The sequence below is a fragment of the Geotrypetes seraphini genome, chromosome 3, assembly GCF_902459505.1.
Source record: "Geotrypetes seraphini chromosome 3, aGeoSer1.1, whole genome shotgun sequence".
NCBI classification, from domain to species: Eukaryota; Metazoa; Chordata; class Amphibia; order Gymnophiona; family Dermophiidae; genus Geotrypetes; species Geotrypetes seraphini.
In genome coordinates, this window is record NC_047086.1 from 335,357,122 (window position 1) to 335,369,721 (window position 12,600).

Genomic DNA, 12,600 nt, shown 5'->3' on the forward strand with positions numbered 1-12,600 from the left:
TTAGTATGTGATCAGAAATAAAATTCAGTATAATTCTTATCTATCCTGAAAGTGCATTTTATAATTCACAGAAACACCCTATAAAGACACCTTTACACATACTTTCTAATCAACCTGCATCTTTTTCCTGCTTAAACATATTGTTCTCAAGCTACATGTGACTGGGCCCTTCATGGAGTGGTGGGTGAGGCTCTAGCAACTCCACTGGGCAGACTTGCACAAAGGTAGCTAACAACTGATATATTTTCTCTTTACAAATACAACCAGATCTTATCGTTCTACTCAGCAACTAACTCTTTAACCCTTGACTTCAATAGTTTAGACAAAACCTCCTATGTATTCATTTCCTTTTAAAGATTCTCTGTCATTGTAACTGTATACATCACACACGTCTCAGAAAAGAAACATCCTGCTGTAAGTGTAACCAATTTTTAAATGTACTGCTATTTCTTTAAAAGTTTTCATTATTTCAGAATGTCTTAACCCCTATAATTTCTTTATTGATCTTAGGTAATCTAATTTCTCACTGCTTCAGTTTTAATAGCTTTGGAAGTATGCATAAGTCAAACAACTGTTATATTTTACTTTAGGGCAGTGGTCTCAAACTCAAACCCTTTGCAGGGTCACATTTTGGATTTGTAGGTACTTGGAGGGCCTCAAAAAAATAGTTATTGTCTTATTAAAGAAATTTTGCATGAGGTAAAACTCTTTATAGTTTATAAATCTTTCCTTTTGGCTAAATCTTAATAATAATAATAATATTGTAATTTATAGCTAAAGAGACATATGATCATGAAACTATTTTATTTTACTTTTGTGATTATGATAAACATACCGAGGGCCTCAAAATAGTACCTGGCGGGCCGCATGTGGCCCTCGGGCCGCGAGTTTGAGACCACTGCTTTAGGGTGTATACAAAATGAGAAACACAGTGACATATAAACACAATTATGCACACCAAAACTTCAGTAGGGCTTTACCTTCAGCCAAAAGAGAAAGAAAGCACTAAAGTTAGAAAGATCACAATATAATTTAAAATTTGGCATCTTTACTGCATATCAACCAAATCCCTAAAGATAAGGATAAAAAATTCATTAATATGAGGGATAGAATTATACTGTGTGTCACTTAAATATTTAATTTAATTCTGTTTCCAAATGCCCTTTAATATTTCTTAACCATAGAGCAAATGGTCCCCAAGATTAAAACTGAGGGATAACATTCTTTAAGATAAAGGATAGAATCCTCCATTCATTTTCCACAGCTGCAGTCAGGAAAAATGAACATGAGGGAAAATTATAACAATATATATAATAAATTTGGTAAAATTATATCATAGTTCTAAACACTTATTCCACAATATTCAATATAACTTATTTGATTTTATGATGTGAGAGAAATCGAGGAATTTCTAAAATTGCTCCAAGCAGGTTTAAACAAAGAACAAAAGCACTTTGGCACCTCTGCTCTAAATAAATGCAAAGATCAAAACAGATTAAAAATAGTACTGGCAACGTATGCTTCAAAACCTATAGAGCTGAAACAAGTCTCAAAAAGTGAAAAAAAAATTTATTCCTATTGGTTTTAAAAGTATTTCCCTGTAACTTCATCGAGTGTCCCCTAGTCTTTGTAATTTTTGACGGAGTGAAAAATCGATCCACTTGTACCCGTTCTACTCCACACTTCAATCATATGTCCCCTCATCCGTCTCTTTTCCAAGCTGAAGAGCCCTAACCTTTTTAGTCTTTCCTCATACAAGAGGAGTTCCATCCCCTTTAATCATGTCGGTTGCTCTTCTTTGAACCTTTTCTAGTGCCACTGTATCTTTCTTGAGATAAGGAGACCAGAATTGAACGCAATACTCCAGATGAGGTCGCACCATGGAGCGATACAGGGGCATTATAACATTCTTAGTCTTGTTAACCATCCCTTTGTTAATAATTCCTAGCATCCTGTTTGATTTTTTTGGCCGCTGCCACACATTGAGCAGGTTTCATCGTATTGTCTACGATGACACCCAGATCCTTTTCTTGAGATTAGCTAACCCCCAAGGTCGACCCTAGCATCCGGTAACTGTGATTTGGGTTATTCTTCCCAATGTGCATCACTCTGAATTTGTCCACACTAAATTTAATCTGCCACTTGGATGCCCAGTCTTCCAATTTCCTAACATCTGCCTGCAATTTTTCACAATCTACATGCGTTTTAACAACTTTGAACAGTTCAGTGTCATTTGCAAATTTAATCACCTCACTCATTCCAATTTCCAGATCATTTATAAATAAGTTAAATAGCATCGGTCCCAGTACAGACCCCTGTGGCACTCCACTGTTTACTCTCCTCCATTGAGAAAAATGACCATTTAACACTACCCTCTGTTTTCTATTCGATAACCAATTCCTAATCCATAACTGAACTTTGGCACCTATCCCATGGCTCTTTAATTTTCTCAGGAGCCTTTCATGAGGAATTTTATCAAAAGCTTTCTGAAAATCCAGATACACTACATCAACCAGCTCACCTTTAAAAAATAACTGTGAAAAAATACACCATTCTCCCCAATTTCTCAATTAACCCTCCCCCCCCCTTTTTAGGGGCTTTATATTATTATAAATGTCCAGTTACAGTCAGGCAGTGTAATTAGATGAAGAAATACCAGCTTACAGAAATGCCAAGAGAAATCACAGAAAGCTCTGTAAAGGAGTAATAGTGTCCAACTAAGAATCAGCTTGCATCAAAAAAACAAACTCAGGAGAGAAGTTAAATCAGCCACAGAAGAAAGATACACAGCACACTATGTAGACACTGAAATTAGCTAGCTGATAAAACAGGGAAACCTCTTACCTGCAGAGCTTGAAACACAGGTTTCAAAATGGTGACGAGTGCCACTGACTGAGTTATAAGACTGTATAGGAATCCAATGGCCCCGCCCCCACCAATGCCATATCTGAAGGCTCTGACTCTGAGGGACATCCCAAACCTTGCCGCTGCTGTTGTGACCAGGCGGACACGAAGCAGGCCAAGGTCCCAGTTAGTTCAGGAGTAAAAGTAAAAGGGAAAACCCGGAAGACAAATCCCAAGGTCTTTCCGGATCAGGATTCAGATAATTTTTCCTTTGACCACCAGAGGGAGCCTGATATAGCTGGGAATGGGATAGGTGAGCTGTACCCAAGCCACCACCGGGGAGCCCAAGAACCTCCAGATACACTGCTGACTCAGCCAGAGTAGGGCGGGGCCCTAGGGTATGTAAGCCAGCAGTGGAGATCAGACAGGCAGGCCGGCTAGGGAGGAAGTTCAAGCCTTGCCTCCCTGAGGAGTTCTCTGGGACAAGCAGGAGCAATAGACCCATGTCCATGGAGCTAACAGAGGCTGGAGAAGCTGAGGATTTGTCTTTACTGGATGTGGAGCCCATGGACTATCAAGAAAGTTGTGCAGTGTGTGAAACTGATTGTCCTGAGCCCATGCAGGTGGATCTCATCTCAAGCTACAAAGAGTGAGTGCTTTGAATTGTTTGCCTGTTTGAACTATTTTCTTACAAACCTCATTTGTGAGACTGATTTGTGAATTTCTGATTGATTTCAGTCCAGTCCTGCAGGGTGACTCCATTCCGGGTCACACGCTGGTGTACTATTTATGTGTAACCACTTGGAGTGCTGTAGAGCCCTGGTCCTGGGCTACAGTGTGGCTACATAGTTTTGGTATCAGGAGTTGGATCTAGCACCTCCTGCAGGATACTGAGGTACTGCAATTAAAAAAAAAAAAAAAAGGTTTGTTTTGAACTTTGTCTTTTTGGACTTTTTTTTTTGTGAGACAAAGACTGATCTGTTTGTGGATTGCAAGTGTTGGTTTACTGGATCCGGAGAACCTGTGTGTTTGTTCCTGTGACTCATCTGTGGGAGGAGCCAAGGGAATCCAGGACCAGAAGGAGGACAAGCTGATAAGGAGAGGCATTCCAGTTCGAGTGGTCGTGCGAGTAGGAGCTGTGTTCCAGTCCCGAGGGAAGATCGAGCTGCAGCCAGTTCCTGTTCGGGAGCAGACCAGGAAGGACCCAAGGCCCAGAGGGACCGGTGAATCCAGGCCGAACCCAGTTCCGGACCGGAGACAACATGGGCGGTGCACCCAATCAGCACAGACGCGCAGACTCATCAGTGCCTCTGGTAAGAGTACCTGGAGGTAGCTGGTGAGGATTAGGTAGTGCTGGTTGGGGAGGACTGGAGACTGGGGGAGGTTATAAAGAGGGGAACGCTCTTTATACGGCCACACTTGGGTTCCTTTTCTTTTTGCTTGCTTTCTAGGTCCTTGCTATGGAGCAGGCCCAGATATTGGCAGCGCTGGCCAGCGAGCATCAAAGACAGGCCGAGGAATTCTAAGGTCAGTGAGGAACGGTGGCAAGCCAGCCAAGACACTATGTTGCGGCAGCATGGAGAACTAATGATAACCATGCAGGAGCAGGCAAAAATATTTGCACAGATTCTGCAATAAACCACTGTACAACCGGCAAGGCAAGAGATACCGAGTGTAGCATCTCCAGCTCCGGTAGGACTGAATACACTAACACATTTGAACCTATGTAAAATTGCGCCCGGAGACGCTTCGGATGATTTTCTTAGCTCCTTTGAGCGGATTGCAGTTGCTGCAGGGTGGCCTCAGGAGCAATGGGTATTCAGGCTATTGCCCTGCTTGGCCAGGGAGTCCCTAGCAGCATTCCAGACACTAAGCCCCGAGAACGCCAATAACTATCCATCTGTTAAAGCCCATATCCTGGATTATCTTGGCTTTACTAGTGAACACTACAGACAAAAGTTTAGGGCGACACAAATGCTCAACTCAGAAAGGCCCAAGGCTTTACTCCAGCGTATTACCAAGCTGGCTGAAAAGTGGCTACAGCCTTTTCTGAACGACGCTAGGGCCCTATTCACTGAGATAGTGAAGGAACAGTTGCTGGAGGCTGTCCCCAAGAATATTAGATCTTGGGTGAAAAGACAGAATTGTAAGACGCTAGGGCAGGTCCTGGAAGTTGCTGAAGCCTACCTTGACTCCCAAGAACCCTCAGGAGAAGGCCCAGGCACAGTGCAGGGACACACACCTAGGCAGAGTCCCGGGGAGTCGAGTAAGGGTTGGAATAGGAAACCCCCTTCTAAGGATTCATCCGCTCCTTTACCCAGGCCTAACACTCAGGGAAGTGATAGGAAATGTTATAGGTGTGGGAAGGCAGGATATACACAAAGGTTCTGTCGGGAGAGAAGAGACTTTGTGATCTCCCGAGGCCCTGAAGTAAAGGGTGGACAAGAGGGTCAAATTCCCGTCCTGTTAGCTGGGGAAAAGGTACAGGCCCTGATTGATACGAGGGCCCAACAATCTGTTATGTCTCAGCAGGTATGGGACCGAATTCGTGAATCTCCCTTAGTTAAGGAGGACACGGAGAAGGTACCTATAGTCTGTGTTCATGGGGATAGGAAGGAATACCCCCAAGCCTCATTGTCCCTGAAACACAAAGACCAGTCGTATGTTATGCGATTGACCATCTTGGAGTCTTCACCTTTCCCTTTGATTTTGGGCAAAGATTGGCCAGGCTTAGGGCAGGTTATCACTCTGACAAGCAAACAGAAGCTCAAGGAGCAGGGAGAACACACGGCCCCAGATAAGCAGGTCTTAGGTGCCCAGGTGGAGAACAGGGGGAGTGGGCGCAGAAGGCGGCCCAGACAGAGAACTCACCGGCCACAGTGGTATCCCACAATTAGGTGAAAACTGATTTACAAGTCTCCCCTCCTCCGGGCTCTTATATAAGGATAGGGGCTAGATCAGGGCTGGCATTAGAGCACTCTATTGATGTAGCAGCAGAAGTGATTGACCCTGATTATAGGGGTAATATCTCTGTACTTTTGGTAAACCAGGGAGAGGCAGACTATCAGGTTCATCCTGGTGATAGGATCGCTCAAATAATTTGCGAGCGTATCTGGCATGCTAGACTAGAACCCTGGGTCCACCTTAGAGAGACCAATAGGGGAACAAAAGGATTTGGGTCCAAGGGACTGGGCTGCCCAATTGATACTCAGGGACTCGAGCCGAATACATCTCAGGGCACCGAAATGAACAACTTTAAGGAAAGACCATGGGGGTTCTAGAATGGCTATGGTGCTGAACAGCTGTTAATTTGTTCAGCTCCTCCACGGACTTCCCAGGCCCGACTTCTAAATCCTACAGAACAGCTTTAAATACAAGAAAATCGGTTTTGGAGTATCTTGTAACAAAAAATTTAAAAGAAAAAGAGATTATGGTAGCGAAATAGGTACGGAAAGAAAAGGATAAGATCAGAGCTGGAGAGTGTAAAATGGCAGAGTGTTCTACAGTGGCAGTTGCTTCATCTCAGCCAGGGGCAGCATGGACGGCTGCAGAAATAATGGTAGAAATATCAGCAACTGTGGAGGCATCACTGGATTTAAAACTAAAACCTCTTCTGGATAAAATAACTGAAGTAGGAGATAGTGTGGCAATTGGACAGCGAATAGATTCACTGGAGACGGATGTCAAGCAGATTAAATCAGAAAATCAGAGACTAATCAACACTTGTAGGATTTTAGAAGAAAAAGTAGATGACCTGGAAAATCGCAATGGGAGATATAACCTGAGACTTGTTGGTATACCTGAAAATATTTTAGAAAAGGATCTGCGAGCCTTTTTGGATTCTTGGTTGGTTTCACAGTTAAATTTACCTAATGATGCTGGTCCCCTAAGAGTGGAGAGAGCACATCGTCTGGGAACTTTAAGGGAAGGTAACCAAAGGTCTCGTATTGTTATATTTAAAACATTGAACATTGCTCATAAGGACATGATTGTTAGAGCGATTCGGTCAGGGAAGCAGTTAATTTATCAATCAAAGAAAATACTTTGTTTCCAGGATTATTCCAGTAAGGTAGCAGCGCAGAGGAAGATTTTTTCTCCGCTATGCACGTGCCTTGCAAAAAATAATGTACCCTTTGCTTTATTTCCAGCAAGGCTACGTTTAAATTTTCTTGGAAAACAACATTATTTCACTGATTATTCAGAGACTGTTGATTTTATAACTTCTCTTCATATTCTTTCAAAAGAGGGATATCAAAATAAAAAAGATTGAATTACAATGGTATATTAACAGTTTGAAAATTGGAACACTGGATACTATATTCTTTTTTTGCCTGAGGAAACTATGACATTTAGAATGTGGGCAGTTGCGGGCAGTTGCTGGACATCTGTTTGTATGATGTAATAGCTCTACTTTTGAAAAGAAATAAACTGGGGATGAGAATATTTACTTGGTTTCTGTTTGGATTCAAAATATTACTATGGAGCACAGCTGATTATGATATATTAGAAAGACTTCAATATACAATAGCAAGTTATGAAGAGGCTGGTTAGAATTTAGCAGTTATTGAAGGAGTGATATGAGTTATGAATTATTTAAGTAAACGAAGACTTAATTGGAGCTTGGATGTTTATACTTTAACACTGCTTGGAGGAAATAAAGAGTTGGATCTTTTGAATACAAGTGATAACTATTTCTCCGGTTTCTGGATATACACATGCAGCCTCTGGTTTGGAATGATCCACATTTAAAGGAATTTCTGAAGAAACAATTCCTATTAGATTGAGATAATTACTTCAAGGAGCTTTGTGACCATTTGACTACTATGCGCTGATTGGAAAAGCTGCAGTATGGTATGAAGAGGAACTCAAGCAATTACAACAGTTAAATTCATCTGAAAGTTTTAAGTGCAGAAATAAAAGTCAAGAAAAGAATGGAGAGCAAATGATAATGCAGTTTTGGAGAGATATCAGCATGCCAAAGTAATTTACAAGATTGTCACACAGAAAATACACATTTTAAATGCCTCTTGATGCATTATTATATTAGTTAAAGTTCAGTTTTAATAGAATTGCTAAAACCCGGTATGATACTAATAAAAATATTTTTTTTGTGTATGTTTAAGAAACATTTTATTAGTGAGAGGGTATTTTTATGTTTAATGCATTTTAGTTATCTTTTGATAGAGATATTCATATTGTTAAGTATATAGAAATTTTAAATTGATTATCAAAAAGGGGAAATATTTTAATATATTACATCTTATAGATTATTCAAGTTGTAATAGTTTGAATTTACAAGCAACTTATGATAGTTTTTTAGATAATCTAAAGATGAGAATATTTACTTTATAAGCTTATATTATTTTATTACATTTTATAGGAATAATTTTATTCATTCTGTCATTGAATGAACTTATATGGAATACATTTTAGCTTTATGGTTAAATCATAGGGTGAGAACTGAAAATAACCTTTTCACAATGATTAATTCTTTTATAGAGTGTATGTATGTATGTGTATATATGTGTATATATTGGTGTGTGTGTGTACACATGCATATATATATATATATATAATTATTTATAATACTTTTAATTTTTAATGTAAATATGAAATAATTTGGGAAACATTTAAAATAATTGATTTTTAACCTTTTTATGATTTTTTATAGATTTGATTATCAGATATATATTATATTTATGGTTAATAGTTGATTGTTTAATGATAATTATATTCTTTTAGAGGTTGGGTTTGGGAAGGAGTGGGAGAACATAGGGAGGGCTCTAGACTTTGGGTTTTTTCAAAGTCAAAATATGAGTTTAAATTTTATGAATAATTATTTAAGAGGTTGGGGTAGGCAGTTAGGTTGGATTTGGGGATGGAAGGGATGGGATAGATGGTGGTGGAGAATTCTGATTTTGGGGTGGAATGGGGGGAAGTTTTGGATAATAAAAGTATGTGGGGTAATGGGGGGTTGGGAAAGAGGTTTGGGATGGAAGTTGATAAAAAATTTTCTTTTTCTATTTGACATGGGATGTGGATTACCTTGGAATATTATTTTATTTGGTATGGATGGGGACTGGGGGCTGGGACAGTTCTTATCTATTGTTGTGATTTTAATTTTCAATTTTTTTGTACAAGGATTCCTATGGTTTTAAAAATAATTTCTTGGAATGTGGGGGGTATTTCCTCTCCATTAAAAAGAAAAAAGATTTTGCAAAGCTTAAATAGACATAATGCATCTATTGTTTTTTTACAAGAGACTCATTTGACTTCACAAGAACATTCTAAACTTTTCAATTGGTGGGTGGGTGATTATATTGAAGCACCGGCCCTTCATAGAAAGGCAGGGGTAATTATTCTTTTCCATAAAAAATTAAATGTTGAAAATATACGTATTAATGTGGATCTAGAAGGTCGTTATAGCAAATGTTAAGATTAATGGGGTAAATGTTTTGCTTTGTAATTTATGCGCTCCTAATTCTTATGATAAAAAAGTTTTTTGCTACAATTTTAAATTACTTTTTGCAACAAGATTCTTGTCCTATTGTGATAGGGGGAGATTTTAATAGGGTGGCAGATCCAATGATTGATAAATCAGTAATTCGGGCAACAGATAAATTGGATGTAACTAAAGGGATCCCTTTATTTTGTGAGTCTTTAAATTTATTGGATATATGGAGGGTGCTACATCCATTAGATCGAGATTATACTCATTGTTCCAGGGCTCATAATACTCATTCCAGGATTGACTATCTCCTTTGTTCTGATATTTTATTTTCCAAAATTCAAGATTCTGGCATAGGACCTACAGAGATTTCAGATCATGCCTTTGTTTGGGTTACATTGTCTTTGGTTTCTGAATCTCTGGGTCTTCCTCAATGGAGATTTCCATTAGATTTATACCATGATGTTAAATTTCAAAAACATATTCTTGATTGTTGGAATTATTATCAGATTAATAATGAACACAAAAATTCTTCTACTTTGTTTTGGGAAACAGCTAAGGCAGTAATAAGGGGGGAAATAATTGCTTATTCTAGTCAAAAAAAGAAATCTCGTGATAGGGCTATATTATGTTTAGAAAAGCAATTAATTAAAATTAGAGGAATTCAAGCTAGATGTCCTTCAGATGATAATTCAGCTCAATTATTAGCTATTCAAATTCAATTGAATGAACTTCTTCATCAGAGGGCTGTTAAATCTGTGAAATATTATCAATATCAATTGTATAAATATGATAATAAATCAGGGAAATTATTAGCTCGTTTGGTGAAAGGAAGGTGTGGGTTGACTAGGGTTTCACGGATTAGAGATAATGATATTGGGAAAGCATTTCAGAGTTATTATTCTTCTTTGTTTGCTAATACCAAGATATAGGATTATCAAGTGATACTTATTTGCCAATATTTAGAATTACCTTGTATTAGAGAAGATGAGCAGACATTGTTGAATTGTCCTATAGGGGAAGAAGAGTTATTGTTGGCCATACATCAAAGCCCGTTATGCAAAGCACCTGGTATAGATGGTTATAGAGCAGAATTTTATAAAATTCTTGGTAATGACATAGCGACTCCTTTAGTGATGATGTTTAATAATCAGATTGACAAATAAATTTTACCTAAAACTCTTCGTCAGGCTCAAATAATAGTATTTCCAAAGCAGGGTAAAGATCCTTCTAAGGTAGAATCATATAGGCCAATTTCTTTGATTTGTTTTGAAGCTAAACTATTGGCTAAGATTTTGGCTAATAGACTAGCAAAGTTGTTGCCTAATTTGATTGCTGAGCCTCAAGTTGGATTTGTAAAAGGACGTACAGCAGTTAAAAATATTAGATCTATATTATATTCATTAGAGTGGGTACGTTATAAGAATATACCATCTTTGTTGATTAGTTTTGATGCTGAGAAAGCCTTTGATAGAGTTAGATGGGAGTTTCTGTTTGCTGTTTTAACTAAATATGGTATCACAGGTTATTTTCAAGATGCTATTAAAACTCTTTATTCAGATATTCAGGCTAGAGTTTTTGTTAATGGATGCCTTTCAGAATTTTTTACAGTGGAACAAGGCACAAGACAAGGATGTCCTTTGTCTCCGTTACTTTTTGTGTTGACCCTGGATCCGTTGATTCGTGAGATTCTGGCTAATCCAGATATTTGTGGTGTAGATATTAGATCTTCTACTTTTAAAATAGCTGCTTTTGCAGATGATATTTTAGTACATTTAACTAATCCTAAGATTTCCTTACAATCTCTATTGGAAAGTTTTACTGAGTGTGGTGATTTTTCAGGATTCAAATTAAATATGGATAAATCTGAAGCTTTGGCTACTAATGATAGTTTAAGATTAGAGTGGGGTCCTAATTTTCCTCTTAGTTGGATGGAAAATAAATTTAAATATTTGGGAATTTATATTCCTATAGATTCTAAATTTTTATATAGTTCTAATATTCCCAATTTGAGTTACACAAAACAAAAGTTATTAAAATGGCAGTCTTTGCCTTTATCCTAAGGTGAGCGTATTGCTCTTTTTAAAATGGTCATTTTTCCTAAATGGTTATATACATTACAAATGCTTCCCCTAGAATTGACAAATAAAGATTGGCGGAAATTAAGAACAGTTATTACTAAATTTTGTTGGGATGGGAAAAAGCCAAAATTATCTTTTGAATTTTTACTAGGTTCAGGAACATGGAGTGGCATGGGTCTTCCTGATCTTCGGATTTATGGGAAGGCTTGCTTATTATGGCATATTGGGGATTGAGTGTTTGATGATGATTTATTTTCTCCTATATTATATGAAAAAACCTTCTATTACCCTTTTCATTTATTATATCTTCTTCAGATACATCCATCTAAATTACCAATCCATTTAAAAAGTAATCCTATTTTATCTTCAATGATGTCAGTTTGGGGAAATTTAATTAAATTATGGAGATATAACCCATGTATAACAGATTTGCTACCTATTCAGGGTAATGGAGATTTTCAACCTGGTATGACATCTAGGATTTTTAGAATTTGGGGGTTTAAAGGTATTTATTATTTATCACAAGTATTGGATGAAACTGGGAAGATTAAGAGTTTTCCTGACCTTTCTATTGTAGTGGGAAGGGGTCCTGGATTATTATATGCGTATATGCAATTGGTAAATTATATTAATAAATTGAAGAGATTGAATTTTTCTTGTGGAGTTCATGACAGAATTATTTCTTTTTTTAATCAATGTGATGATGTGCCTATTTCAGTTTCTTTATTACACAAGTGGTGGCGAAATATATTACCTACCCGTACATATGATAAAATTCTACAAAATTGGAATGAGGAGTTGGGAATTCAGATTTCTCTTCTTGATTTTACTCAATCTATTAATAGACTACCAAAGATTATAAAAGGGAGAGAATGTACTTATAGAATTTTGCATGTACTTATAGAATTTTGCATAGGGCTTATTTTTCCCAAATTCAAGCTTTTCATGCAAATTTAATAGATACTCCAATTTGTATTAAATGCAATAAAGATCCTGGCACATTATCTCATGCTTTCCTAGGGGAATAATTTTTGGTAAAGTATCAGCTTGTGGGGTTTTTGGCCAACTAAAATGTCTTATTTCAGAAAGCCTGTATGATTGGGCATAAATGTATTATGCAATTTTGGTTGCAGAAAGAATCTCCAAGTTTTTGGCATTGGAGGAATCAATTACATCGCTTATTTTTATTTGAGAGTTGGGAGGTTCGAGGTTCGCCTAAAAAAACTT

At 37.7% G+C, this 12,600-nt stretch overlaps 1 protein-coding gene across 6 annotated transcripts in view; it reads right to left on the bottom strand.

Annotated features, from left to right (window-relative positions):
• The window catches only part of LOC117357501 (uncharacterized protein PFB0145c-like), a 122,571-nt gene that overhangs the window by 96,078 nt on the left and 13,893 nt on the right, over positions 1–12,600 (bottom strand). The window contains exon 1 of one of the 6 annotated variants that reach the window (XM_033938210.1): positions 2,845–2,863. The exons of the other annotated variants lie outside the window; for them this stretch is intronic. The gene's annotated coding sequence lies outside the window, so the exon portion shown is untranslated. Of the gene's footprint in view, positions 1–2,844; positions 2,864–12,600 lie in introns of those variants that run through there. 6 annotated transcript variants of the gene reach the window in all.